The following is a 27102-nucleotide window of genomic DNA, read 5'->3' as shown; positions in this document are numbered from 1 at the left end:
ATGATTTTTTCCTCTCAGGTACTCCACCAAGGTGGTAACGACAATTTTGCCAGTTAATCCACACTCTTTTATTATGATCTACTGAAACACAAAGAATGTCTGTATTCTCTTCTTTTAAGCAGAATTCTGTAGCTTTGCAGAGAGTACTTCATACTCGCATTTTAGATGACCAAATTGTAACAAGAAGAGTAAGGATATACTGTGCGTCCTGATCCTACAAACCCTTACTCCAAAAGCAATTTCTGCCTCTGCAGTAAGAAACCAGTTAACTTAAACACAGGTGTTCAAAAGACAAAAGATATAAACCCTTCAACAAAGCTTCTTTAATCGCTGTCCTATCAAATGAAAAATTTTCATTAAGATTAGTGAACTAGCTATTCTTTCCTTACATTTGTAGAAACAAATAGTAAACACTTAAATCACATTATAGTAAAAATAACTTACTCTTGATTAGTATTTTTAATTTTTTTTTCTAAGAGAGTTCTCTTTAAAAAAATGGTCTTTTTGTTTGGTAGTGCTTATATTAAATCTCATAAATCTACTTCCAAGTGCAGGACTGATTTAAGAGTTTCTTATTGTATAAAGCAGACAGTAGGTGAACCCTGGACTATTACAAAGCACCTTTACCAAAAAAAAAAACCAACCAACCCAGGTTAGTTCTGTAACTAACATCCCAGACCATTTTTAGCAATAGCTGCTAATAACTCTTAAAAGCCCTGAAGCAGTAGCACAATTGTGAACTTGCCCCAAGGAACTACCTCTGCAAATTCTGCTATCAATCTGATGCTGCAAAGCAGCTCAGTATTTCCAGAAGCCTTTGTAAATTCCATCTCTGAGAATTGATTTCAACAACTATCATCTACTGAGTATAGGAGGAAAATCTGTTACCACTGTAGATTCAAATTTTAAAAATCCACCTCAGGAGGACTAAAAATTGCCTCAGTTAAAATACTAGCCCTCACTGTAGCCTAATATCGAAAATAAGCTATGAAAAGAAATCAGGCTTCTGGAAATACTACTTTTTCTTCTAATACACTAGTTTTAAAAGGCATACAGCTGAAGAAGGATTTTTGTCCAAAGCTATACAGAACTCTATTATATGCAGCTATTCCTTACATTTTTAAAAAGAAAAAGTTTTGGGTTTTTAAACAATACACTTATTATACTGTCTAAGTATAGTAAGTACTAAGATCAACAATTGATCTGATTTTCCCTCTACGGACTAGTAAATCTACTGTAGCAAATTTTGCAGGAGCCATATTAACAACCAGCTTCATATAGTTTTATGTATTTATTACTACTCTATCTAAAAAAAAACCTAACAAAAACACCTAAATAATAAGAAGAAGAAGAAGAATGACCAAAAACTCAGCAAAATATTTTGCTTTTACTACTGTGTATTCCATATCACATTTGTTCAGTGTGTGTGCATCTTGAATGGCTACCAGCAATTTCCATGCAAAAAAATTATTACTCGTATTATAAAAACCATTCTATATTCTCAATTACCTCTTAGAACAGCTTATACTGAAAAAAGTTCTAATATAGATGAAAGACTAAGCACCACGCAGAACCGCACAAGTAGTATATGTCTGGAAGTTTCATATATCTGCTATTACTCGAAAACAAGGAACTTGCCTAGGAAACTGAGAATTTCCTGCAGCTAAGACACAGTTTATTTGAATGCAAATACTTCTACTGTTAGTAATAACAAAGTAGCAGGCAAACAGCATAAGAAATCATATTCGTGACTTTTTAATATCTGTTCAGTGTAAATAAATTCATAATTGATCAATTATATATTCAGGCGGGGAAACACAATGCTAGCGTTTCATTGTCCATGGACACGCAGTCTCATCACCAGAGAGCACAAATGAAATGCTAATGGCAGAGAAGATGAATGCCAATTTCCTTCACTTTGCTCCAACTTTCAGTGGCTCTCTACAATAAAAGATAGCTATTTGTGGAGACTGGCTTGTTCCATACCATTAACTCAGAACAAAACATATTTTTAGTGGGACAGCAGTGTTTACTTGTAAGAACTGATGAATTGTACACCACCATTTATCACTTGTAGACAAAGACATTCAGGCACAATTTTGGACATAAATCAAGGTACATGCTCCTAAATAAAAAAGGGATTGCTTAAGTCCCTAAAACTGCATAGATTGAGGTCAGATTGGCCATAGCAACCAAGAATGGTACTTAGGCCTTCAGTAAGACTTAGCAACCAATAAATGAGCTCAGATCTCTTTTCATCTCCACTGGTGTGAAAGCCAAAATTAAAAAGATTAGATCACGCTGCACCCATCACAATAGACTTCACAGTGAAAAAGTCATTTCTAGCCTTTGATTCACATCCAATAAATAACATTCATCCCTTCCATAATGAAGAACTTTCAAAGTAAATTGAATCTCCATAGTGCTGCTTTCCCTTGCTGCACCATATTTACATAACAATATATCACAGGAAGCTCAGAGTGGATCTTGCAAATGGAAGACATGTCTTTAGCACTGATTACACTATACTCAGCTTTAAAATGCTTGCCATTTAAACATAATGCACTGTAGATTACAATAAATAATAAACAACACTTTAAATCTTGTGGTATGAAACTTTGACAATTTCAATATGGAAATTTCATAGTAAACAGCTCCCTCCCCCTTTCCTTTGAGTCTTTCCATTTGAGGATATCCAGCAAATTCTACTTTCCAGGAGCACTGATCATACTATCTATCTGTCTCGCGTTTCCAGGAAAAGGGATAGTACATTATTTCATTTTTACTGCCTCTTTTCACACTGTTCCTCTTCTCTTTTATATATCTTTTCAAGTACTCAAACAATTCTTTTTAATGTTCCAAACACATCAGTAACCTATTACTCCAATCTCACACAAAGCACGAAGTATTGCTCGTTTTCCTCTCCCTCGAGCAGTAGTTATTTGTAAATAGGTGAAGCTGATCACAGCTGCAGGAATCTAACACAGATCTAAGACGTGAAATCAAAAAACACACCCAGCAAATGTTTGTGTTGTATTGCCACTGTATGCCCTGTATTTCCCATGCTCAGCTTGTCATTATTAAAACTGGATTGTCATTCCCTTCTTACTGCAGGTTGCATAAATTGATGTTTAAAGGAGTGTTCGACAGAAATATATCGAAACAAAAATTCTACACCTAATTAAAAACATGCAGGAATAATTTCAGCCCTCTGCAGCAACAACTCATGTAGATTATACTATGTGAACTCAGCAGGGAACCTCATTAATTTTTAAAACTCTCTGACCCTAGTGCAGTTAAGGGTGTAAAAATAATTACAAATTAGGGTTGAGGGAGCACTGTTTTAATATTGCATGTGGGCTATCAGCTATACAACATTTTATCAGATACGGATATTTATGATAGCTAAGCATAATTTTAACATAGCCAAAATAAATTTTAAAAATGCAAATATCTTATATTTTCAAGTATATAACTATAGTAGCCACCACTTGCACAAAAAAAAAGCCTGTCTGCAAACATTCTCTTAGCACAAAGCACGACAATTACAGATTAAACGCTAGTAACAGCCTGGATACGGCAGTAAACTGAGATATTTCTATAACAAGGCATGTTTGCAATCTACCAATTTCTAACTTATTTAGAAGGCTATAAAATACTTGGCAGAGGGTATAAATAGTCTCTCTTACCTAAAACTTGTCAGAAGAAAGATCCTTCTTCATTGTTGTCACCTCCAGTGCCCCCTCTTGCCACCATGGAGATTGGTTCTGCTATGTTTATTGCTCTGTGCCTCAGTTACAGCCGTGACACTAATCTGCCCGCACAGACCAGCAAAGGGGTGTGTGTGGGTGTGCGAGTGTGTGTGCGTGTGAGAAAAGAGAGCCTGCTGACTTCAGGACTGGGAACCTAAACCTCAGGCCAAGTCAAGGCTGAATGAAAATGATCAAAGCTCTGTCCCTCATCAGCAGAGTAGACAAGATTTCTTTCCCCCTCCCAATGAGAAGTAGGGCTGTCATTAGGGATTCCCACTAAAAAGCCTCTAACAGAGGCAGACCTTCTCCAGACTGCTAGTGCCTGCCCAGCAGCCCGTGCAGAATACAGGTAGCTATTGTTCCTGAGACAGATATGTAGCCAGCCACTCAGACTCTGACAGATCTCAACAAACCAGTGAGCCTGCCTTCAGTTTAACTCTTTATTTACTAGCAGTTCACTTTTTACAAAGATTTCCTTTTGCCCTGGAGAGGAAGGGACAGGGAAGGGAAAAAAAGAAAATCAGTAAATTGTTCTAGCTTTGTTAAGAAAACGGTTTCATGTACATAGGCAGGAATCCTATGCAAATTTAGGAGTACTGACTTTCATTTTGAAATCTCATCTAGTCTGGTGCTGGACAACACAGCAGTAGTACACTCCAGCAGTAAAACAGGATTCCAGTCCTGTAAGGGAAATAAGTCCTACTCTGCCTTCCTCTGAATTTTCATAATTCATGGGGATCTAAAACTGTTGGAATAGATAACATGCATCCTTGCTCAAATAATCTAGGTATTAAGAAACAGAGAAATTTAGTGCAAAAGGTTCAGCAGTCTTTCCACCAGACATACATTTTAAGCATTGACTGAAAAAGAAGTTAGCATCTCCAGGACAAAATTGTGCTAGAGCAAGTAAATAGCAATTAGCTGGCATAAAAAGCAGAGATACTCATTTCAGTCCCATAGCAGTTATATATTTCTATAAGGAGATTTTATTTGCATAAAAATTTCTGGGGTTTTTTTTAAATTTTATATGACATGGAGCTTAAGCATTTATTTGCAATGACATGGTCAATGAAGCTGTTAGAGGAAATATCCTGACATTTACACTCTGTGCTTGACTTTTAGGAAGTAATGCATTTTTATATGAAAAGCTAATCATTCTTCACTCTGGATAACTATTGTATAAGTTCAAGCCAGGTGCAGACTTGAGCGCTAAACCACTTTTTTCCCTTCTTCTGTGTAAGTCAGTCTTAATTCCATTTGAGGCAGATTGCAGTAGGATGTGTATATGCATGGGTATGCTTGCCTTAGGGTGGGTGGCTTGGATTGCTTTAAGGCAAGTTTAAGGTGTAAAGGTTGAAGATTACCAGCAATGTTTTCAAGTGGCAATACAATCAGATTTATAAAATGCAGTTAAAAAAAAAAAAAAAAAATTGAGACTGCTAACACAAGTGCAAATTAGAGAAATGATGTCAAAAGCAGTATTTTACCCTGACAGACTCTATCAACTCAGCCTTCCTACCCATTACAAATACACAATCATTTTATCAGCAACTTCATGCTAAAAACATGCTAAAAAAACTGTGTGTGCTTTAATTTGAAAGTTGCCAGTGGTCACTTTGGAGTGTTTCAAAGCAACCTTTTCTGCATGTTTGAGAATTTAATTACATTCCTACCAAAATGCCAGGCGTTCAGAGCCATTCAAAATTCTTCCAGTGCAGCAAGGAAACAAACAGACAAACAGGAAAGCAAATCAGTTTTATTCAGTGTAACGCCCTGTGTGGCAGAATACCTCTAGTCTACTCAGTGCATTTTAAACAACCAGGACTTTGCATTCAGAAACCTTGTTGCTGTTTAATTCCAGAATATCTCTTTCATATCAATTGGAATATAGTCCTTAATGACAGACATAATCTTTGGACTGTACTTTTTATCATCAGTTTAGGTAAATGCCTGGCATTATATAGGAAAAAGCTTTCAGTTACAAATATATTTGCAATTTAATAGTGTTCTTAAACAAAAAGATTAATTTATTATGAACTCTGCAGCATTGTGCACCAGTTTCCCTTCTATTGAGGAAACTAGTAACAAACTCTTGCCACTAAATGGAATTTTAAATTTCTGGAGAAATATATGCCAGGAAGATCTTGTGCTACTGGTGTACAGCATGGAAAAGCTGTGAGAATGTGGCCACGTTACCGTCTGGAAACACCTACCCTGCCCAGCACGTGTACTCCACTGCCAAAGGGAGACCACCAGTACCATGCCATGGAAAGCCTGCTTTGAAGCCCTGCCAAGGACCACGTGACAAGCTCCTGAGCATGGTCACATTTGATTTCAACCTCTGGCAAGGCCCTGCTAAGTGTTAATAACCCTGGGGTATTTCACCCTGAATCAAGAATCCCACACATCTTCCAGTGCTGTGTTGTCCTGGTATGTGCTCATCTGCTGCTGGCTTGCTATCTCCATGAACACACACGCAATTCAAAAGCAACACAGTATTACTAAATACCCCTTTACAGGAGGATGAGAATGAAAACTTTCTGGAGAGAGCTCTTGTTGGAGCTGGGCACGTCGTGGGAAGACAGAGAAGCTGCCACTTGATATGAAGGTGTGACCTCCTCCTCTTCCTCAGAAACCCTCCCTGCTTTTACTGGAGCAATCCCCAGGCTGTGTTCATGAGGGAAACATCTTTCTTCAGGTTTTGAGACAAGACTGGGGAGGAGTATTCTGTCCAAAGACTTTCAGTCTTTGGAGGTCACCTTTGAGAGAGACAATGGCCACTCTTCCCAGTCAAGTCTATCCCAAGTCACCAGTAATAGATGTCTTGCTGTAAAGTACACATTATGGGATTTATGTAAAGGATGATGTTTGTATACACTGATTAGCCCTAGGGGTTTTTTTTCTCTCTCTCATCTTTTTCTTTTATTTTAAACAACAAAATCCACACAAGCACAAAGTGGAAGGGAAAAAAGGGGCCACTTAAGGGGGAGGAAAAGCAAGGCTTTTTCCATTTTGCTTTTTTTTTTTTTAATTGTACAAGTCATCTACTAAAAGCAAGCATTATGGGCACAACATTGGGTAACTAATCTCATGTACCATGGGATATTTGAACAGTTTGAAATGATTTCCCAAAAAGAGAGCATAAAGAAAGTTAGGTATGTCGTGCATAACAATTCTGCATCTGAGAAATTTGCTTGAGAACAGACCGCTGGAGTCATTTCTTTCAGCTAATCCACACAGCCCCACTTTGGCAAACAAAGGCACACACCAGTGTCACGTATCCATTTTCCTTTGGAGATTCCATTTTAATGATTCTGTAGTAAATATCTTTGTATTGAGAAATTATTCGTACCAGCTATGAAAAAAGCACTGTGTTTCAGTAACTGTCTTAGAGAGGTGAAATGCACATAATGTATTCAAATATGCAACCTCAATTAACCTTTTGCCTCACTTTGCGGACAAACCTATCTATAAAAAGTGAGCTCTCTCGGTGATGAAAAGTCAGTTTTACAACTTCACATTGTTTATGGCTAGTTCCCTACAGAAATGAATGTAACAGGAGGCGATCTTCATGAAGTGCAATTCAAATTTAACTCATTGTTATTCTTGATCTTCATTTCCTTAATATAAAAGCTAGAGTAAAACATCATATAAGAAAGCACTGGTGTTTGTTTTTTTTTTTTTTTAACGAAAACATGTTTATTTATTATGTGGGAACTAGACTTCATTTATCTCAGAAAATACTGAAAAATATAAGATAGCAAACATAAAGATATAAAAATATTTCTACAGAAACCAGTACATATTTTGCTTTGGGTGTAGGCAAGTAAAGTATATAGTTTAGAAAAGAACTTACGATTAACATACATTGAACTATGTTTGCATACTGCAATATAAAACAACCTGGAATTACAGTTGATAAAGAATCCTTAACCTTTCCAAAATTTGGTATGTATATTATTAACGAAATTGCTCTTCTTTAAAATGCTGTTCTAAAGAGCACAACTTTTTTTCCCCTCAACTCTTTCACAGAAACATAATTAGAGTATTGCATTCTCCACTAGATGCTTTGTGAAAGCAAATGTCAGGGATTACGACTCAGCAAGATAATTACAAACATTCTACATAAAGGCATAGGAAACCAGCATCAGAGGTACATTTCACCAGTTCACATTCCTCCTACAGATTACACGTTTGATATGTGATCTGTTGGAGAAAATGAATAGAAGGTGACAGTATCTTCTTTTTTGTTCTCCCCCAATTACTTTAGAGTTAACATCAGTAGAGCAAAGCACTGTTCAAATATATCCTTTTCTTTTTGTAAAGTTTCAGACTCTGAGTCCCAAATACATACTTTGTAAAGCTTCCCTAATGAGCCCAAACATTAGCTAACTAGTAGTACATGAATTATAGCAACAGGGCACATTCACACATGTAGAGTGAATTAAACTATCTCTTTTGATAAAGTTTACTTTTTAAGTCCATCTTGTATCCAGTCCCATATCAAGACAAGAGATAGAATAAATAGAACGAGATATTTTCTTTCTAAAATCTCCAAACAAAAAGCCCACAAAACATACCCCAAACCCCCAAAACAATATCAACACTACCCCAAATGTGTTGAACATAAATAAGATTCCCCCCACACACACACTTCCTTAAGAACAGTGATTTAACTAGGCACACTACATCACAGATATTCCAGTTTGACAATTCACTTGTTAGCAGGAATTAACATTTATCACTTGTTTTCATCACCTTGGATGGATGTGGACTTACCGTTTTAAGCACTGATCCCTGGGAGCTGCTGCTTTTTGAAGGAACACTTTTTGAAGTAAAGTAGCTGGATGGAGAAAGGCAAGTCAGGACTGCCCCTGTAGCTTCAACCTGCCGTGGTTAGTTTTCTTCCTTGGAATTTTTTGATAAAAGCCAGAACACAACCTGATTTATTAATGTAGCAAAGTCATTACAATTCAGAGCTAAAAATGTTATTGGACTTCCCTCCAGCTAGTGCTGTTTAAGCAAGCCTTTAAAAAGCAATTTAATTCCATTCCACAAAGTCAAATTTCCTCCACAGATAATTGGTTTTCATTGTATGTATAAAAAGCTGCAATGAAGCCAGTAAGTCAAACTATATCTTTTCTTACCGTTATATTTTTTACTGAAAGACTGACCTGCTTCTGACAGGATTGCATTGTCTCTGTTTTTCTACTGTTAACCTGGAATCTTTCTGTTGGTAACACAAGCACACACTATAGTAGCATTCACCAGTGTACTATGAAATCCAAATATAATCAAGAATTCTTCTGGCCTCTCACATTTATAGCCAAATAACTTTGTGTTGTCAGCTGTCATAGATTAAATCATATATAAACTTATTCAATAGGAGTTAAAACATTCACACTGTTTTGAGACCTTGAAACAGTCGGAAAATACTTGCCTGGCTTGGGTCATTACCAGCGTATTTGAAAACTGCCATTCTAAAACAAATATTAAAGCCTGGTTTTGTGTATTCATATATAATATACAATAATATGTATTACCCGTGGGCATATTTATATTCCTAGAGCATGGGAATAACAGTGCTCTTCTGAGCATCTTGAAAGATCAGACTTGGAAAGCTTGCACACTAATAACAGCACAACAACAAAAAAAAGAAATCCTAAAGCTATCAAAGTTGGATATGCAAAAATAGGCATGAAATTCATCTATCATTAAAAAACTTCACAAAAGCCCCACACTCATACAAATCTTGCTTATAGCAGACACTTATAACTAAAAACAATCTTCCATCTCAAGCAGCCAAATGCAATAAAAATACTTACCAGATATCTTCCCTTGCTTTGAATTCATGTATTTATCTTTCTTTTTCTTTTTTCTTTTTTTTCTTAACAAGACAAGGAGATTCACATTTAAAAGCTGTATCAGTTACTGTCCTCCTGCTCCCGCAGCTCTTCAGTTGTAGGTACGGAGGAGCCTGGCTGGTATTGTTTTGAGATAAAGAGAATGGCCCGTGTGAGCCAAGATATTGTGTACTGTCTGATGATCTCTGCAGTGTTCTTAAACTCCTCCACCAAGACAGGTATTTTTTTTTGCTGTCTGTTGTCCAAACAGGTTCATCAGAGCTCTTACAGCTGCCTTCATTTTTCAGTTGTGGAGGCCCTATGTGCTGAGAGGAGAGAGGTTTCTTTCTCTCAGTATTTATTTGCTTTTGGATTGGAGGAAGAGGCTGAGAGATTTTCAATTTGAGATCAAAGACAAGCACATGCAATGGGACGAAACACAGTTTTCTCAATTGTGCTCAGAATAGTAGTCCCTGAGTTCCCACATTCAGTGCTCTCAACTCTACAAGCTTCACAGGGTAAAAAAGATGGATAGTTATATATATACGTAGACATACACACACACACACACATATTTTAAATATATTAGTTTTCCCCCTTGCAGCACTGCAGTCTCTCTATTGTCAAATAATAACTGTATCTGAAAAGAAAGCACTTAATAAGGCTAAGGTCAGACTGCTTAGACTTGGCATTTGCTGCGATAACAAATCAGAGATGATAGCATCGTACAGATTTATGAATTTTTTGCCCCCGCAGTCACAAACATCAGACGTTTACTTTATAAAGAAAGCTTTTAGATTCTTCCTGCAGTTTCCATAGTGATTTCATTTTTTCCCTTTTATCACAGATTGGCTGAAGTACTGCTACCCTTTGTGCTTTAAAAGGCTTGTGCTACCAACTGTCGATATAAAGGCACTGTAGCTAAAGCACACATGCAACACAAACTGTCAAAAATAATTGAAATAGATAAATACTGGATGAAAAAGATTTTGGTATTTTCTCTGCTTGTCCTGAAGTGTACAGTAGAACAGTATTTCATCTGAATAAATGTAACTAACTTGAGCCAACCACACTTCTGTTCTATTTCCCATAACCTACAATACTTTTATTAGAGTACTTGTCACACAAAAAAATTACTTTCTTCACAAAAAGTTTTAATACAGCCTACATCAAGAAAAATGCCTTGTTTGTGAGATATAAACTTCATTCATTTTTGGAATCTTCTAAAGACATTGCTTATGCCAATGACATTCTTCCTATAAGAAGTTTATTCTTTTACAGAACATGATGATTTAAGGAACACTTACACTGTTTCTGGCAAAGCAAACAACACTCTCTCTTGCTGGAGAGGTAACCACCTTTCAAAGTAAGCCTAAAGGATTAGTTTCTGTTTAACCCCTCGCTAAACAAACCATCATCTTCTCAACAAAACAGAACTCAGCTAAGTAAACACCTCTATTCAGTTATCATTCCTTTAAAAATGTAATCTTTAGGTTGCAGAATGCAAGAACAGTATTTCCCTATCCCTCTTTTAACCAGCTTAATAGAAACTGGGTGTGAGGTTAACCCCAACCATTTGCTTCACTCTCAGGAGTTTCTATACTTGTGAGTCAAAAATGGTCTAACATTCAAAATACTGGATTCCTATCATGTAGAGAGAAATATATTACAAAAACTTTTTGAGCTGGAATTTTTTCAGGTGATTATAAAAATAATAAGTTTCTTTACTTTCATACAAAAATGGAAAAGTTCACATGGACAAATATCTTAAAAACCCACAGAATATAGTAGGCTTTACCAGATATTCTAATTTAGGGGGGGGGGGGGAAGAAAAAACAGACTACTTCCTTTTGGATGCATTTATGACAATTATTTATTTCCAACGAGATTATCTACAGAAAGCTACCAAGCTCCCTATTTTATTGTCATCTATTTATACAGGGAATTATACAACTGACTTTTGCTGTTGGGATATTAAAATCAATAGGGATCCACAGCCACTAAGTAGGCACTAACTGTGAGCATGAAGTATGTTAATACTTAAATAAGGTTTATTGGAAAAAAGAATTTGCAGCAAGGTGTAAGCGAAGGACTAAATGTAAATAAAAAGCTGAGAGTTACTAAGATTGTGTTGATTACTGACATACACCAAAAGTGGTCCTGGCCAAAACTGGTACAGAGAGATGCAGCAGTTTTTGGAAAGATGCAGAGACAGCTGTTGCTGCCTTGGGACATGAGGGTGGGCTAGATGAGCTCCCTAAAGTCCTGTTACCCCTTGGCAAGCAGACACTGAACTGCCCCTTGTAGCAAACCTGACAGAATCTGAACCTACGCTTCATACCTATTTTCCCCCAGAACACTCTCAAGGACCATTTAATGAGCAAATTAAGCACTGTGTTCAAGTAATCAACATTATCTGACTCACAATGATAAATATTGTCTTTGTGCAGATTTTTAATGCATTGGGGGGAAAAAAAATAACCCATGCTAAACATTAGTGAGCAGAACCCTGACTTTCCAATATGAGTATGACTTTTCACACTCCCTGTTTTAAACATTATAGTTATTTTAAAATCCTGCATGCACACATACCTCAGCACAAACCTGAATCATCGAGGAGAATTTCTGTGCAACAATGCAGATCCTTAAGAATAATTCATCAATAAAAAGAAATATGAAAAGCTTTTTCTCTGAAGGAGTAAGGATAAAAAAATGTCTTTTCCAAAACAAAAATCTTTGAAGTCAGTTTCATCCTGCCTAAAAACACTAAATCATGTTCTCACAGTACTTTATTTCCAAACTTTACATATATAAGATGTTCAAATGGTTTCTGTAAGATTCACAAGGTAACTGACTTTCTGGGGGTTGTATGAAACTGTTGAACTTATCCCCAGTCTTTCCCTAAGCCAACTTACCCTCAGGAAATTACTTTTTTAAAAGGAAAACACAAACTAATTTTTTTTTTTTTTTTAACTGTTAGAGACTAAACAGGGCACTTGAAATGAAGAGTTGACTAACAGGCTACATTAAAAAAAGAATTTCATGCTTCTTTGCACACAGCTCTGCATATTCTCCTTGGAGAAAACTCTTAAATACAGCAGGAATGTGCTAACTAAAGAAAGCAAATATTTGTTGCTATACTCTTTTAGTTAAATCTTTTCTAATATAAATGATTCTTCAGTCATGCAGCTGACGGGCATCCAGGACATTCACTCATTCTCTTCATCAAATAAGGAAAATAGGTCAAGCTCAGAGTGTGACAATCCTTCCCTCATCACAATCTGCAGGCAGACCTCATGCAAACACTGTTTGTCTTTTAGCTTAGGCACTGGAGGCCAACACTTTTAGATCTCACATTTATTCATTAAAATTTGTAGTTAAAAAAAAAAATATCTACAGAGAATTCCCCTTCCTCAACAGTTCTTCAGCAATGAGACCCTTTTTCTCATTCTTCAGATTAGAGTGGGAAGGGGCAGGGGAGCAGAGTACATAGCTAAAGAAAGAGACTATATAATCATTGGTTTCTACATACCAGCCTGCAAACTACCCACAAAAGAAAATAAAAGTATTTTTCCTGGACACATATTCTCCTTTAAAAGATAAAAGAAGCATCCTTCTTTTCACTCATATAATGTTTTATCAATTTTTCCTTCTGGGGAAAACAGTTTGCTTTTTTTCTCTGATTTTCCAAAACCATCCTCCACATCAAGTGTGTTTAATCAAATACTGAAAATCTGCAACCTCCTGTGAGACATGAACTACAAAATGTTTTAAAGTTTGCAATCCTAGTTCAATCAGTCAAAAACTACAGACTTGAATCATAGAATATCTCAAGTTGGAAGGGACCCATAACTATCACCAAATCCAACTCACTGCTCCTCAGAGGACTACCTATAACTAAATCGTATTACTAAGAGTTTCATCCAAACATTCTTTAACTGTCAGGCTTGGTACTATGACAACTTCCCAGGGAAGCCCATTCAAGCGATCAAACACCCTCTGCGTGAGGAACCTTTTTCAAGTGCTAACTCTGAACTTCTCCTGATACATTTTCATTCCATTTCCTCATGTCCAAATGAACTCCTGATTTACTTACACACCAGCTCTAGAAGCCAGTAGTGTATTTTCTATTTGTTTTATCAGGACCAAAGCCAGTAGCATCAGGAATTTGCTATCTTAGGTATCCATCATTTCCTGACAAAGACAACCAAAAATCTCCACTGAGATCTTTAAATATATATTTAGAAAGAGCAATAAGGCAACCTTTTAGACTATCTTTAGGATCACGAAGAATTTCTCTTGTACAGTAAGTGGAAACTAAGAAGTCACTTGCTTCCTAACAAGAAAAGAAATACCAAAATACAGGATGTGCAGCATGAAGTGTCAGACCAGTCATTCAGAGCCAGTTTAAAGCTCCTAAAGTTAAGCACTTACTTCATTTGGGTCAATATTAGAGAATACAGAAGTGCTCTGCTGCTTTGTTTTCAGTGACATCTCAACTTGCTAAAATATGCAGCTATAAAACCATTTGCTGGAAATCTTCCTTAATGAATGAAAGCATGAGATGCATCCAGAAGAGCGTCAGCTCTGAATCAGGGACATAACTAACTGCATATGACAGTTCAGCAGATCATTTACAAGCAGATTTTCCCCTTCAAATAGATGGAGCGGCAGAACTGTGCTAGACAGAAAATCCTTGAACATATTTCATTCTCCATCCTAAAAGGACGGTTTTCAGACATTGCAATTTTTGCTAGAAGACAACTAACCTGAATGCCATTACTGTTGTACCTAACAATTGCACCAGTGTACAAAGGCACCTTCTTATCATTGGAAATCAGCAACTAACCACCAAAAGATAAATCCTTTTTGAGCCATGTCTACTTGAACATGTGTGCGAGCTTATGTATGACCACTTCTGTAGATCATCTGGCACAGCCGTGAATGCAACTATCTAAAGTTACTGCAGTGCATGCACTGAAAACAACAACCACCACCACGAATTTTGGCACATCAGCAAGTACACATTAAACTGTTGTTTGAAGGATTAAAATGAAGGGAACTCTGGTGGGGTTTATTTTATTGTTTTCTATTTATTGTTGGGTATTTACACAGGCAAGTTCAAAAATGTTCCTAACTATGAAAAAATACATTGAAACAAGATTTATTATGATTCTTAGCTTCTGGAAGAATCCCAGAGCCTTGACATGAACCCCAAGGATGAGATGATTTTTAACACTGCCAAAGAAGCTTACATTGTAGAAAAGAATGACACCTGCAACCACATTTTCATCTTGGAGCTTTAGACAACCCTTAGATTAGAAGAATTCATGGGAGGAACTTTCTCAGAATCCCTGAATAAAGTAAGGTTAATTTTAATTAGATACCACAAAGCAAAAAGTGGCCTCAAGAAAAAGTACAAGAGCAGAAAAAGGAAAATTGCATTCAAAACACACAAAACTAACTTTACAGTAGATATGAAGTTTCTCTAAAAAGCTCCTCTTACTGTTCTCTAAACTTTGCAGAAGACCTATTGTTTCTTGGGGTTATATTGAATATTTTAACTTTATTGATAGAATTTTCCAGAAATACCTCTGATATATATTTAAAAAAAAAAAAAAAAAAAAAAAAAAAAAGTACGATCTCTTTGAGCAGGTTTGAAACAAGAAGAGAAAACAAAGAAATGCAATGCTTATCTTCCAAGGAATTCTGACAAATGGATTAAACATGATCAAACATGATGAGGCACAAGTCCAGGAACTCCAAAACTCCAATATTTTACTCTTTGCTCTCCCAACTTAAAAAATTGAATCAATTTCCACTGTGTAATTTATTTTTACTTATGAAATGTTGAAAGAATGCCACATGAATGTGATTTTTAAATGATGCTCTTTCTGTATATCGGAGTCTGAAGAAAATAATTTAAGAAAATATGTGCAGAAAAACATTTTACATATGGTAATACAATAACAACCATATATTCTTCAGACGAGGAAGACCTGTACAACATTTGCATTTCAAAGACTGTCATTCAAGAAAACTCTGATAATGTGCACAGCTCTATGAGTTTTATGCAAGTACAAGTTAGCTTTTTATTAAGAAGAATCCTAAGTGTTTTCAAGAGTTATTTTGTTAAATCCCTTATTAAATTCAGGAGAGGTTTTGTGAAAATCTAAGGTAGTCAATACTGAACCCTCGCTCATAAAGCTGTGAATTAGGATCCAAACTTGATCATTTTAGAGAGCAATAGATCTTTTAAAATAATATTTAGCATTTATTACCTACACTAATTAAGCTTCAACATGCCTGTGAGGCAGACAAGTAAAACCTCATTTTACAGACAGGAACATTTACAGCAGACAGAAAGGTTATGTACATTGTCACTGATTAGAGAGAAAAATCTCTGACCCATAGTTGGAATTCTTTGAGCAAATTGTGAGCACACATCCACACTGTCAAGTTCCTCTTTCAACAACTTACACAGTTTGCATTAAATAGGGAACAAGGAAAAGTTAGACAAATACAGAAATGCATACATATTCTCAAACCCAATAAACTCTCCAGACAAATAATATTAGAAATGGTCAACAGCATGCCTGTCTTACTACCACTTTGTCAAGTTAAAGGAAATACAAGGGTGGAAGGAAAATGAAGAGACAAATGTAAATGTGTGAAATGAAAATGCTGAATCCTGTCTAGATCCATTCAAGGACTTGAGGATAATTTATCTTATTAGAATTCTGTGATTACCTGTCAAAGGTCAGAGACAGTAGAGAAGAGCTCACAGAAGCAATGTTGGATTCTACTGAGTAGAAAAATATCCCTCAGGGAACTAGTTTGCTCTTTTCTGAAGCAATACAGAAAGCATTTGGTGTTCTCTTGGACAGAAAGAACAATCTATTTGTGGTGTTTGTTCCCATCTGAAAGAGTGACTTGATTACTAAGACTTTCCAAGTCAGCTGTATGAAGAGCTGCTCCTGTTGTTAACTTCATTGGGATGTACCCCGTCTAGTGCACACACTGCTGCAGAAGTGATGCGCAGGTGACTGTGCCACTTACAATGACAGATGGGCTCTGAGACGAAGGATCTGAAATACACCCCATTGTGGCAATTTATGTAACACACCCACAGTGGTGCTGTGCAGGAAAGAAAAGATTTAAATGCTAGCATGACAACTCCGTTTAAATTCTTTTATGTACAACCAGATCTGCACTTGCACGCAAAGCTAAACATGCTTCAGATTAACTAATTCTCCATCACGTTTTGAAGACGTCATTGTGTAGAAGGATTGCAAAAACTGGTGTTTAATAAAACATGGGCAATCACCTCTAACTCTACCTGCAGCCCCTCCCATCTCCCAAGGAAGTCTTGTACTCAGGCTGGCAAAACAGTACAATAGAATTGGAAACAAACGAAAAAACCCATGAGGCATCCCAGGTCTTCTGTGTCCAACAGTGTGTATCCAAATATCCCAAAAGAGTGCCTTGAAAATTGCTATTGCAGCACCTGAGAAGTGCAGAGACCTGACCAAGTCTTGGGTCTTCACAGAATGAGAGAGACTCAGCCTGGAAAGAATCTGTACATGTTCTGTTGGTCTTCTCAGATAAAGTGGTATTTGTTTCAGTGGATTCACACATACTTAGGGTTTAGAATCAAGAAGAATATGTCTGGGGTTTTTTGTAAAGAAAATTGAATCTTTTCATAATCTACAACATTTTCTTCTGTTAAAGATATGGACTCATTTATGCCACAAAAATTAAATATGTCAGGCAAAGTAAAGAGATGAAATGGCAAAGTTTTACACAGACTAATAAAACTCAAAGCAGAGACAGGCATTTCCATACTGATTTTGATTAAACCAAATCACAGAAAACAAGTCTCATGCTCAAATATACTTTCCACCTCCTTAGGGCTGTTGTCAATGCCTCTCTTGCCTCCCTCTTACTTTTGTCAAGAGCAAAATAACCACAGAAGTGAATGTATAAAGACAACACTCAATCGAGAGAACTTCAAAGTTTACAATTCTAGCATGCTAAAAGGCAAACAAACATACTTAAGACCAAGATAATTTTACTTTTCTCGTATACTTGTTTGTTTGTTTGAATGACACCTGCTTCATTTCCTCATTTGGTGGAAGAACTTTCAAAGAAGGCAGCAGTGTACTGAGAACATAAAGCCTTGAGCAAATTTGAAGTAACTGGTCTGCCTAGCCAACGTGCATACAGTTTGTAAGATAAACACCACGTAGTTTGTTGATATCAACAGGTAGAGAGTTGTTCCATAGCTACAGAGAGGATGCTTCCTTAATTTGGTCAGAATTAATACAGAGTAACAGTGAGCAACACTGACCACATGAAGGAGTGGAGGAAAAGCATGGCACACAGCCCAGTCCCTGTCTGCGTAATACAAAGACAGTACTCCCTTGATACAACAAATATGTCTTTTGGCTTAGGCTTTGAGATATTTCAAGGCTGGGACTTGAAACATGGTTCAAAGGTAGCCTTAATCTGATAGATCCTGACTCTCAAATTGCTGCTTATGCCTCTAAACCAGTAGAGAGTCAAAATCTCCTCTCAACATTATTCGAAGAAAGTCTAAATGAGATTACTGCTCTTCAGTGCTGATACTTGTATATTCTGAAGATTGATGTCTCAGCTTTATATTACATTTACATTCTATGCATTCATTCCATGGAAATAATACATTAAGTAGTTAGCATATAATTTGGGTGCATATCAAGCGTGCATCCTACTCCCAACATTGGCTTCCCACATTAACATTACTGCTAGACACTGAAAAGATTAACTACATTAAGTGAAATATTCTCAGTAGCCTTGAAATGATCATAACAGATCTACACTGTATCTTCAAATTGCTTTTCAAAGCCTGGTTTCTATTTTTATAATCAATTTCCTAACTAAACTACATTCATCATTATGAAAACAAATCAAGTCATACACACATTTTTGTCTCCTTGTGACAGACATTGCTTGAGAAAGGAACAACTAGTTTCATCCTCCAGTAAACAGCTGGTATCCTTAGATAAGAGAATCTCTGCACATGGCCAAGCTTCCAATATTGTGAAAAAATGAGGCACTAGAAAGAAAAAGACAACAGAAGTCCCAAGTGCTTACATGAGACAACACAATTTATAACCAATATTCATAGCATAACTTAATTATCCCTTTTTTTTTTGTATTCTGTCACTAAACTGCAACCACAGCTTCCTTTGGCATCATTGGATTTGTTCCTGGGAAAATAAAAGACATCACAACAGGAAATATCTTTTCTTTAGTATGAGCAAATCAGAGGAGAATGACTGAAGGATAAACTTAAACAATAATTAAGCTTTGATATGTGACAGTTCACCTTTCATGACTCAGTCATAAGATCTGCATGTTCTGAAAAGTCAGAGCCAAATTCAATCCCACTACCAATTTAGCAAGTATCTCAGGGTAGAACTAGAGTGTCTGATTGTCATTTTAGCATAAATACTGTAAGAGTGATTCAAATTCCCTGCTTAGAAATCTTATCACTGTATTGAATAATTTTAAAGACATGCCTTCTATAAAACAATGACTCATTCAGATATCAAACTGGGCAAATATATTAAACAAAGGCAAATAAATAATAAAACTTGAATGGAGATAATTATTGTTCAAAGTCACATTCTGGCTGATTTATAGGAATGACATATAAAAAGCCAAACAACCAGCTTGCAGTGACCACACAAACACTTCTTTCAAAATAAACTCATGAGAAAAATATCACTTAGTGATGAAACAGTAGAAATTAGGAGCTTTCTTTGTGAATATAACCCCTCTCCCCTTTTAGTATGGGGAAAAAGAGAGAGACAGGATATGTTAAGTGAACTCCTTAAAAAGTTCTTTCCATATCTTCTGCCAATGTAAAAGAAAAACTGAAGAACATGCTACATATACTTAACCTAGACTAAGCCATCACAATTGCTCCTAAATAAGGGACAGAACACTATAATCTCCTTACTGGCTCCCCCTTTTACTTTGGGACACTAGTTGAAAAGAAATCACCAAAGAAGCTGTTGTCCCTTCTGTGCAGTGCACCACACTCTTGGCAAGCTAGGCAGGAACAAAAAGGCAGGCATGGTCCTCCTTCAATTAGGCACTCAGGGCAGACAAAGTGGCCTTCAGCTTCCATAATTAAAGAAGAAAAAGGCAATTGGCTCACAGGCCATAAACACTTGCTGAAAGAGTAGCTAAGATATGAAAAGAGCAGGAAGAACTAAAGATCCAGATAACAAAGCTTCTAAGTAGAAAAAAAAAAAAAAGAAAAGGAACAAAAAAGAGGAACAAAGAAAAATCATGCATATAGAGAATTATCAAGAAGGGCCTTTTAAACCCTTTTTTCTTGTTCCTTTCTAATAAATTCAATTTATTTGGACTTTTAAGCAAGCATAATCACTTTTTAGGGATTCTAGATAATTTTCTGGTTTAAAGTAAAAATTTAAGCTTTTGAACTGTTTACATCAGCAATAATGAATTACACCTCTAATATATCAGTCAACAATACCCAGCCATGATTTTGGCTATACTGTGTCTCATGTCATTCTGGAAGTGCTTTTAAATTGCTATGTATTGAAGTATGATAGACAACAGCTCATAATAGATGGCTGCAAAATGTGTTTTCCACACTCTTCAGGAAAAGGTCATTGTCATCAGGGTCTGCTTGTGGGATGGAAACAGGGATCTGGGACTTTTTGAGTTTGAGTACTGATAAATATCTTACCACTAGAACTGTCCAGGAACACCAACACACCTAAGGCAGAAGGAAAAAGAGTAGGTTACTACTTCTTCAAATTCTGAAGAAAAAACCACCAAACCACATTCTCCATTTCTTTGGGTTACTTATGAAACAAGGTGTTGATTTCACATACTGTAAATCCCTAAAGGACCAGATGTTGCACTGACTGGGTGAAAAAAATCACAAGAATTCACAAGAAAAATGGCATTTTTTTAGGGGCCATGAGAAAATGGAAAGAAGGAGAAAGATACTGAAGTCATGGAGTCATATTTGTTCTTCACCTATGCAGTAATCAGGGATCTTTAAACAGAAGCTGCCTTTACAGACTCCTTACAATGATACACCAGTAGACTCATTTGGTCCAACACTTCATCTGGAAAACACCTAAAGCTCATGGCTGCTGTCATCCTGCAAAAAGATTCAAAAGACTTTATCAGACCAAAAAGCCAGCACAAAGAAATTTATCCTGATCCAACCAGAAGCATCTGCTCATACTGTCTGCCAGTCTGTTCTGCAGACCTAGTAAAAATGTACAGCTGAAGAGACAGACTTAATTTCAAATGCATTAAATCATAGCCAGACTGCCATTTGGCATAATGAGAAAGACCTTCCCCACTCCTTTTCTGTTTATGTATAAAAACGCATTTGTATTGCCTGTCATTATTTAGACTGACTGACCTTGAGGGTTTGTGATTTTCTTGTTTTGTTTCTGTTCCTTTTTAATGTGTATGCAGGATAAAAAAACACTGCACAGTGTGATACATGTGAAGACTTGGATAGGATGAGTTCTCTGGTTTGGTAAAATAGCACATCATGGTTGTGCTGCTGTCTGTGATGGAATGAACTGCTGTTTTAGGCTGCTCCTTCCCAACACATGTAAAAATAACTGATTAATTTATTTCAGTTAATGACACTTATATGTCCTTCTCATAAGCATTTTAACACATGCTCCTCCCACTGTATTGCATTATATGACTGCTGTGGCACTGCAGCTGGAAGGCTGAGCAAAGCTTCTTTCAGAACATTAGCTTTCTGAGAAACAAGCTCATCACCTGTGAAGGTCATCTTCTGTCTGGTATCAAACAGCAGGCAGTGCTACAGAAATCCTTACACTGAGATGAACAAGAAGTATGCACAACACAGTTGAAACCAAAATGATAATGCCTACAAGGACACTGGATTATCATTCCTTAATGTTTAATGATGATTATGAATGGTCATGGTCCCAGAAACCTCTTGTGTAGGAAGAAAGCCGCACCTCATGAATTAGGGTGGCCCGCAGAGAGAAGACTGTGTGTGTATGCACCACACAGGCCATAGCCAGGACTGTACACACTCATCTATGTTATACAGAGATGTAAAATCCTCATGTTAACAGCTCCTCAGCACATTCACAGCCAACAAAAGTGTCATGCCGCATCAAGCTGTGATGACTGGCCTGTGTTTTTCAGAGACCTCCTTGTCTGAAATGGAAAAACACTTTGAGAATTCTAAAGCACACCAGCCAAAACAAAGGAACCAAAGTTGGAGCGAAAGTGTTGTGTACCATGAAACCAAGAGACAGCTATGAGTAACTCAGTTTAAAAGAGAGATAGAAACAAGCACCAGGGGCTAAAAACATGCAAAACTGATGTAGAGTGAAAAAGAACCAATGCCAGGGAACATAAGCAAAAGGCGTTTTAAGTGTCTGTCTGGAGTACTGAGGGTTCGTCTTTCACCTTCCTCACAGTGTGTGTGGTGGTGGATTGGGCAAGGCCTGGCTCTGAAAAGAATTTCTGGACTATGTTGTATTACCTGCAATTTGTTCAGTAGAAAGCAGTTTGAATTGAGTTTATAGTCCCTGGAGATATGCATTGAAATTCAAGCCAAAAGTTATTCCCATGGCTTTAAAGTCTTCTGTTGCTATATCTGAAAGGAGAAAATTTTGACAACTGAAATTAGATCTTTGAGAAAAGATTCACTTTGAGACAGTGAATAAATGTCTCTGAATATAACACCACAGGGGTCCTCCTCACTGACTGAAAGATACCCAAATAGCAGTTCTAGACCTTTTCTTTTCTAGTATTCTTTCTGCTTTCTTTCTATAGAAAGGAAAATTCACCATCTTTAATTCATTAATTTTAGGAAATAAAATGGATCACCTTATAATTATTGAGAAGAAGCAAAAGTTATCATTCCACGTGATGAACGGCAGGGACAAATAGAGTCCTGAGGGCACATTTTTGAACTGTTTGGCCTTCAATTAGCCATTCTTTAATGAACCTCTGGAATTACATTGTTGTAATATATCTTCTTCCTTGACCAATATTAGTAATATTATATTACAGCCTGTTTGCTATTCTTTTCCAGAGGAAACAAAGGAGAAAACCACTTTTCTCTCCTTTCTTTCTTGCATTTCTTAACAAAAATCAACAAATGCAAGTCTCCTCCTCATTATTAGCTACTCTTGGCATTCACATCCATTAGGGAAGGGATTGAGGTCTCCTAATTATTCACTTTTCATATGTTAAACAACTCAGCTTCCCAACTCCCACAGAAACAAAATGACAAAAGAAAGGTGAAATATTTAGGCTGCTATTATAGTTCATAAACCTTAAGACAGGAGGGGAAAATTTACAATTTCAGGGAGCAGCAAAAGTGTCAAATACTGGATGGGAGCTTATTTTCTGAAATCTGAGCAGAAGTTCTGGAGTTGCAATAGGTCTATTATAAGACTTGAGAATGTTAAAGAATTCTTAAAGTTGACTTTTCTCCAGCTCAGTTTTCATTTACCTCTATTTTCCCACACAAGGCATCACCTCCTCCCTTTCCCCTGGGAGCATTAGTCACTAAGATCAGAATTGTCACCAGATCTGCAATGTTCAGATCCACATTTTCTCTTCTGATGATAGTAAATCTCACTGTGTGGGTTTCAGAAGTGGCCAATAAGAGACAAATGCTACTTGGGATAATTTCCCACTGGTGCCAGTTCCCCATGTCCTGGTTCCAGTCTCCCACCATTTCTCAACAGGGAAGGAAGAGACAGTAATTAAACTCCATTTATATTGATAACCTCTCTAGAGACGAGTGTATGACAGAGCCCTGCCTGAGGCACAGAGGCATCCTGCACTCTTTCCCCTGGCCCATCCTGGGCGTTAGCTGCCTGTGCTCATGGCTAGCTCTGGTAACACTGCTGGGTAACCCTGGATTGGCTGCAGGGAAAAGAGCTGCAAGGAACCTGCCTCTGCCCCTCAGCTTAGGAGCTGTATTTAAGCTCCAGCCCTTGGTCTGCTCCCGTGCTATGCTGCAGGCAGACCTGAATCTTGCTGCTTCTTGCTTGACCTCACCTCCACCAGCCCTGGTCTTGCAAAGAGGTTCCTGGCCCGGGGGAGGGATGCTCCCCATGAGCGGAGGCTACAACGAGCAGGGACGCAGCAGCAGAGGGCAGCACACTCAATGCTGAGGACACCTCTTCAGTCCTCAGAAGTGCAGAAAAACCCTGAGAAGAACTTTTAAAAGCCCTTCTACATGGTCTCATCGCCGAGCTTGCACTAGCCAGCACAACTCATGAGCAGAAATACGCAGGGTGTAGTTGAACTATATGACAGTTTTAATCTATAAACTTCAGTTCTATGATTTCTCTTCAGTATGTTGGCAAATAATAATTGTGGCTGATAACAAAATTGCTTGCATGGGGGAGGGTAATGATATGTGAGCTGTGTGTGATGAAAGGGAGGAAGATAAGGCTGCGATGCAGACCTGAGTGAAGCACAGGGTATCAAATAACTTAGCTGCTTATTTCCTTGCTGTTTGCTCTTGTGTCAGAGGGATACACAGCCTAGCACATCCCACTCATGCCTGGTGACATTTTCTGGATGTGCTGTTTCATATTTACGTTTCGAAACATATACACAGTTAAAATTAAGATCACATCAATATCATCCCCAATCAAGACTCAGGAAATGAAAGCCCACTTCTACTAATTGAACTGTACATCTGATCCTTTAATCATTGCTATTAGTATTGTTTAGTTTCTGACAGTGTACAGAAGGCAGTGTATACCTTGCAAGGAAGGGAATTTCTTCCATGCAGAGCAAAACAAATGGTAATATAATAAGCTTTAGAAATCTACTGGGGGAAAAAATCTATTTGTGTAAAGAAGCTGAGCTAGTGTTAGCCTGAGAACATTCACTTTTCCATTTCCTGACTTGAATTAAAAAAAAAAAAAAACTTTTATTAGAAAAATCAAACCAAAAGTTAAGAGCCCTTTCAATTGTGTTTCTCTTGCAAGACGTAGACAAGCACCACCACAGATGAGACTGCTAATCTCCAACTTTGGGTTCAAGCAATGTACAAACCCAAAGAGTTACTCAGTTTTTCTAATTAATTAAGACAGATATTTCAAAAAGAGGGACATCTGCCTTATTATACCTTTATAAGATGTGAAAGTCAAATCTTGTGTTCTTTCCAAAAGAATTTGAAGGAGAAAAGGAAGAGACTTCTGTTCTTATTTTAGTTTCAGCTTCTACTGTATCACTAAGAGAAATAAATACGTGTTTTAAAAACAAACTTTACTACCAGTTTCCAAATTCCACCAAAATTATGCTAATTCATTACAAGAAATTATCTATGAATCACTACAGTACAGCCAATCTGGGGTGGGACAATGACTTAGTAAAAGGCAGCAGTGAAAGCCAGCCTATCTACCTATTTATATCACATTTATCATAATGGCATACATTTTCCTTGGACTATAATTTACTGTGAGTGATTCCCACTTCCCACACCACATGGCAAGGAAGCATTAGAGGTTACGTTTATTTTTTATGGGTTTTTTACCCAGTTCCCTAGTTAAACAGGTTGATGAAGTCAATACTATCTGCCCTGTCAGCCTGCTTACCACCCTCATTAATCACTTTCTGAACTGTTAGTTTTGCTGAAATTTAACTTTGGGGTGGAGAGGTTAAACACACTTTTCCCACAGGTATTCTCAAAAGAGACTTCTGGTGAAAGGGAGAGACCTCGACCACACCCCTAAAGAGGGACAGGCTGTGGCCTCAATGTGTGCACCAGAGAAGCCAACGTGGGAAAGAGCTCAGGCACAAAACCTGTGAAAAGTTTCAAGCAATGTTTATGTCATTCCAAGGCTCCAAAGTAAAATTAACCACAAGCTTAATCAGTAGAAGACATTTCGTAGTACCAGTGGAACTGGTACCAAGGAACTAATGACTGTTATTACTTCACAGGGGGTATGAGGAAGAGAAATGGTCTTCTTACACAAGAAATACTGTGTTTATCACGTAGTGAAAAAAGGGAAATAAATGGTAAAATGGTGCTATTGTAAAGAACTTTGTATTTCTTTTGTGTCTGCTGGAAGGAAATAAAGTCTGTCATACCGTTGATTTTTAACAGCTTTTCATTAAGCACCAAGAGAGGATATTGCCAGCCTATTCTCTCTCCTTCCAATACCCGTTTGCCAAAAAAAGGGAGAAATAGAAAAGCAAAGACACTGTTCTTACCCTTACAACTTAATAAAAGCCTTCTATGCATTGAATGGTGACTGCAGCTTGCATTAGTATAGACGACTAAGGGGAATCCATAGCTAAATGAAAATAAAATTTCAAGAAGTTTTGCCAAGTATACAGCTGAAACTATTTTAAAACTGTAAGAATCCCATATTCTACATAAGAATATATATATTTTTGTGGTTTATTATTTTAGTCCCTTATCTTAATAATTGTGCTCATTTTTAAAAGAAATGCTGTTGCTTCAAAACCCATGTGATAGCATGTGGATCACACAGATTTTTAAGGTTATCACAGAGGCAATGAAACAGTCAAGATGAGATTTTTTAAGCTAAGTTATAACTAAACTTCTACTATATATCAAGAAATCTCACAGGAAGCAAATCAAACTTTCAAAGACCAATATTGCCTGTCAACAAAAACAGACTTGTCAGAATTTACAGAGGCACAAAACTGCAGAAAACAGAGGATAGACGTAAACTAAAAAACAACCCTTTAAGAAATTACGGATAATTTGATGGTTTGACAGTTTAAAATGGTCCTGTGATACCCTATTCTGTATTTAGCAGCTAGTATTATTTCTATTTTAAGTCATTGATAGAAATTTGATTAATGTGTGATCCAAATAGAATCACCCAGCACTGTTTTGTCCTCAGATTGCAAGAGAATAAATGGAGCAGACAGGCTCCAGAGCAGACACTATGATTCCTTCAAGCTTATTAAACCTCTACAGTGAAGAACAGCCCTAAAGCACACAGCAGAGAAATCTTACCAAGCAAGTCTTCTGAGGTGTGTTATTTCTTTGTAAAACAGTGAGTGTTCTCCAGGAAGTTCCACACCAGGCTGCTCCTGCTGCTGCTGCCTGTGTCCACCTCCTGCTTAGGGCAAGAGTTCCTCAGTTAAGGTCCATTTGCTGTGAGACAGGATGTACTTACAGCTGTGTGGTCACCAACCCGTGGGATGCCTGGACTGCTGCAGGTGAGTCACAACCCAGACACATGTCGTAAGCCCCTGAGAAAGGAACTTTTGGAACTGCTGTTTGGGTCATAAAAATGAGAGTATAGTCAGGAGGGATGTTGGCACAATGCACCAGAAGCAGGTGGTCTGCAGTTCCTTAACTACAAAAGGTGAAGAGAATGATGAAGGAAAAATTCTACAGAATATGTCTTGTTTCCTCAGAAGATTCACTTTTTTTTCCTTAAAATGTGTGCCTAAAAATTAAA

General features: G+C 37.2%; 2 long non-coding RNA genes across 14 annotated transcripts in view; both read right to left on the bottom strand.

Moving 5' to 3' along the window:
• LOC121663683 overlaps positions 1 to 8662 on the bottom strand; it is a 77144-nt gene extending 68482 nt beyond the window's left edge. For 2 of the 3 annotated variants that reach the window (XR_006015713.1, XR_006015716.1), the window contains exon 1: positions 8532 to 8662. This is a non-coding gene — a long non-coding RNA (uncharacterized LOC121663683). Of the gene's footprint in view, positions 1 to 3689; positions 4064 to 8531 lie in introns of those variants that run through there. The other variant, XR_006015714.1, reaches the window with a different exon arrangement.
• Positions 8663 to 9583: 921 nt separating this feature from the next.
• The window catches only part of LOC121663695, a 36454-nt gene continuing 18935 nt past the window's right edge, over positions 9584 to 27102 (bottom strand). For 7 of the 11 annotated variants that reach the window (XR_006015722.1, XR_006015717.1, XR_006015729.1 and 4 more), the window contains 8 exons: positions 26652 to 26754; positions 25874 to 25956; positions 24786 to 24890; positions 22170 to 22283; positions 20657 to 20783; positions 20361 to 20390; positions 18559 to 18692; positions 9584 to 9921 (listed from right to left, as the gene is read on the bottom strand). This is a non-coding gene — a long non-coding RNA (uncharacterized LOC121663695). The remainder of the gene's footprint in view (positions 9922 to 18558; positions 18693 to 20360; positions 20391 to 20656; positions 20784 to 22169; positions 22284 to 24785; positions 24891 to 25873; positions 25957 to 26651; positions 26755 to 27102) is intronic. The other 4 variants (XR_006015728.1, XR_006015724.1, XR_006015720.1 and 1 more) reach the window with 4 other exon arrangements.

The sequence above is a fragment of the Corvus kubaryi genome, unplaced genomic scaffold, assembly GCF_017639235.1.
Source record: "Corvus kubaryi isolate FWS band 111438036 unplaced genomic scaffold, C.kubaryi_AGA036_p1.0 129, whole genome shotgun sequence".
Taxonomy (NCBI): Eukaryota; Metazoa; Chordata; class Aves; order Passeriformes; family Corvidae; genus Corvus; species Corvus kubaryi.
The sequence above is the reverse complement of the archived record's forward strand: the minus strand, read 5'-3'. Positions and strand labels throughout refer to the sequence as shown.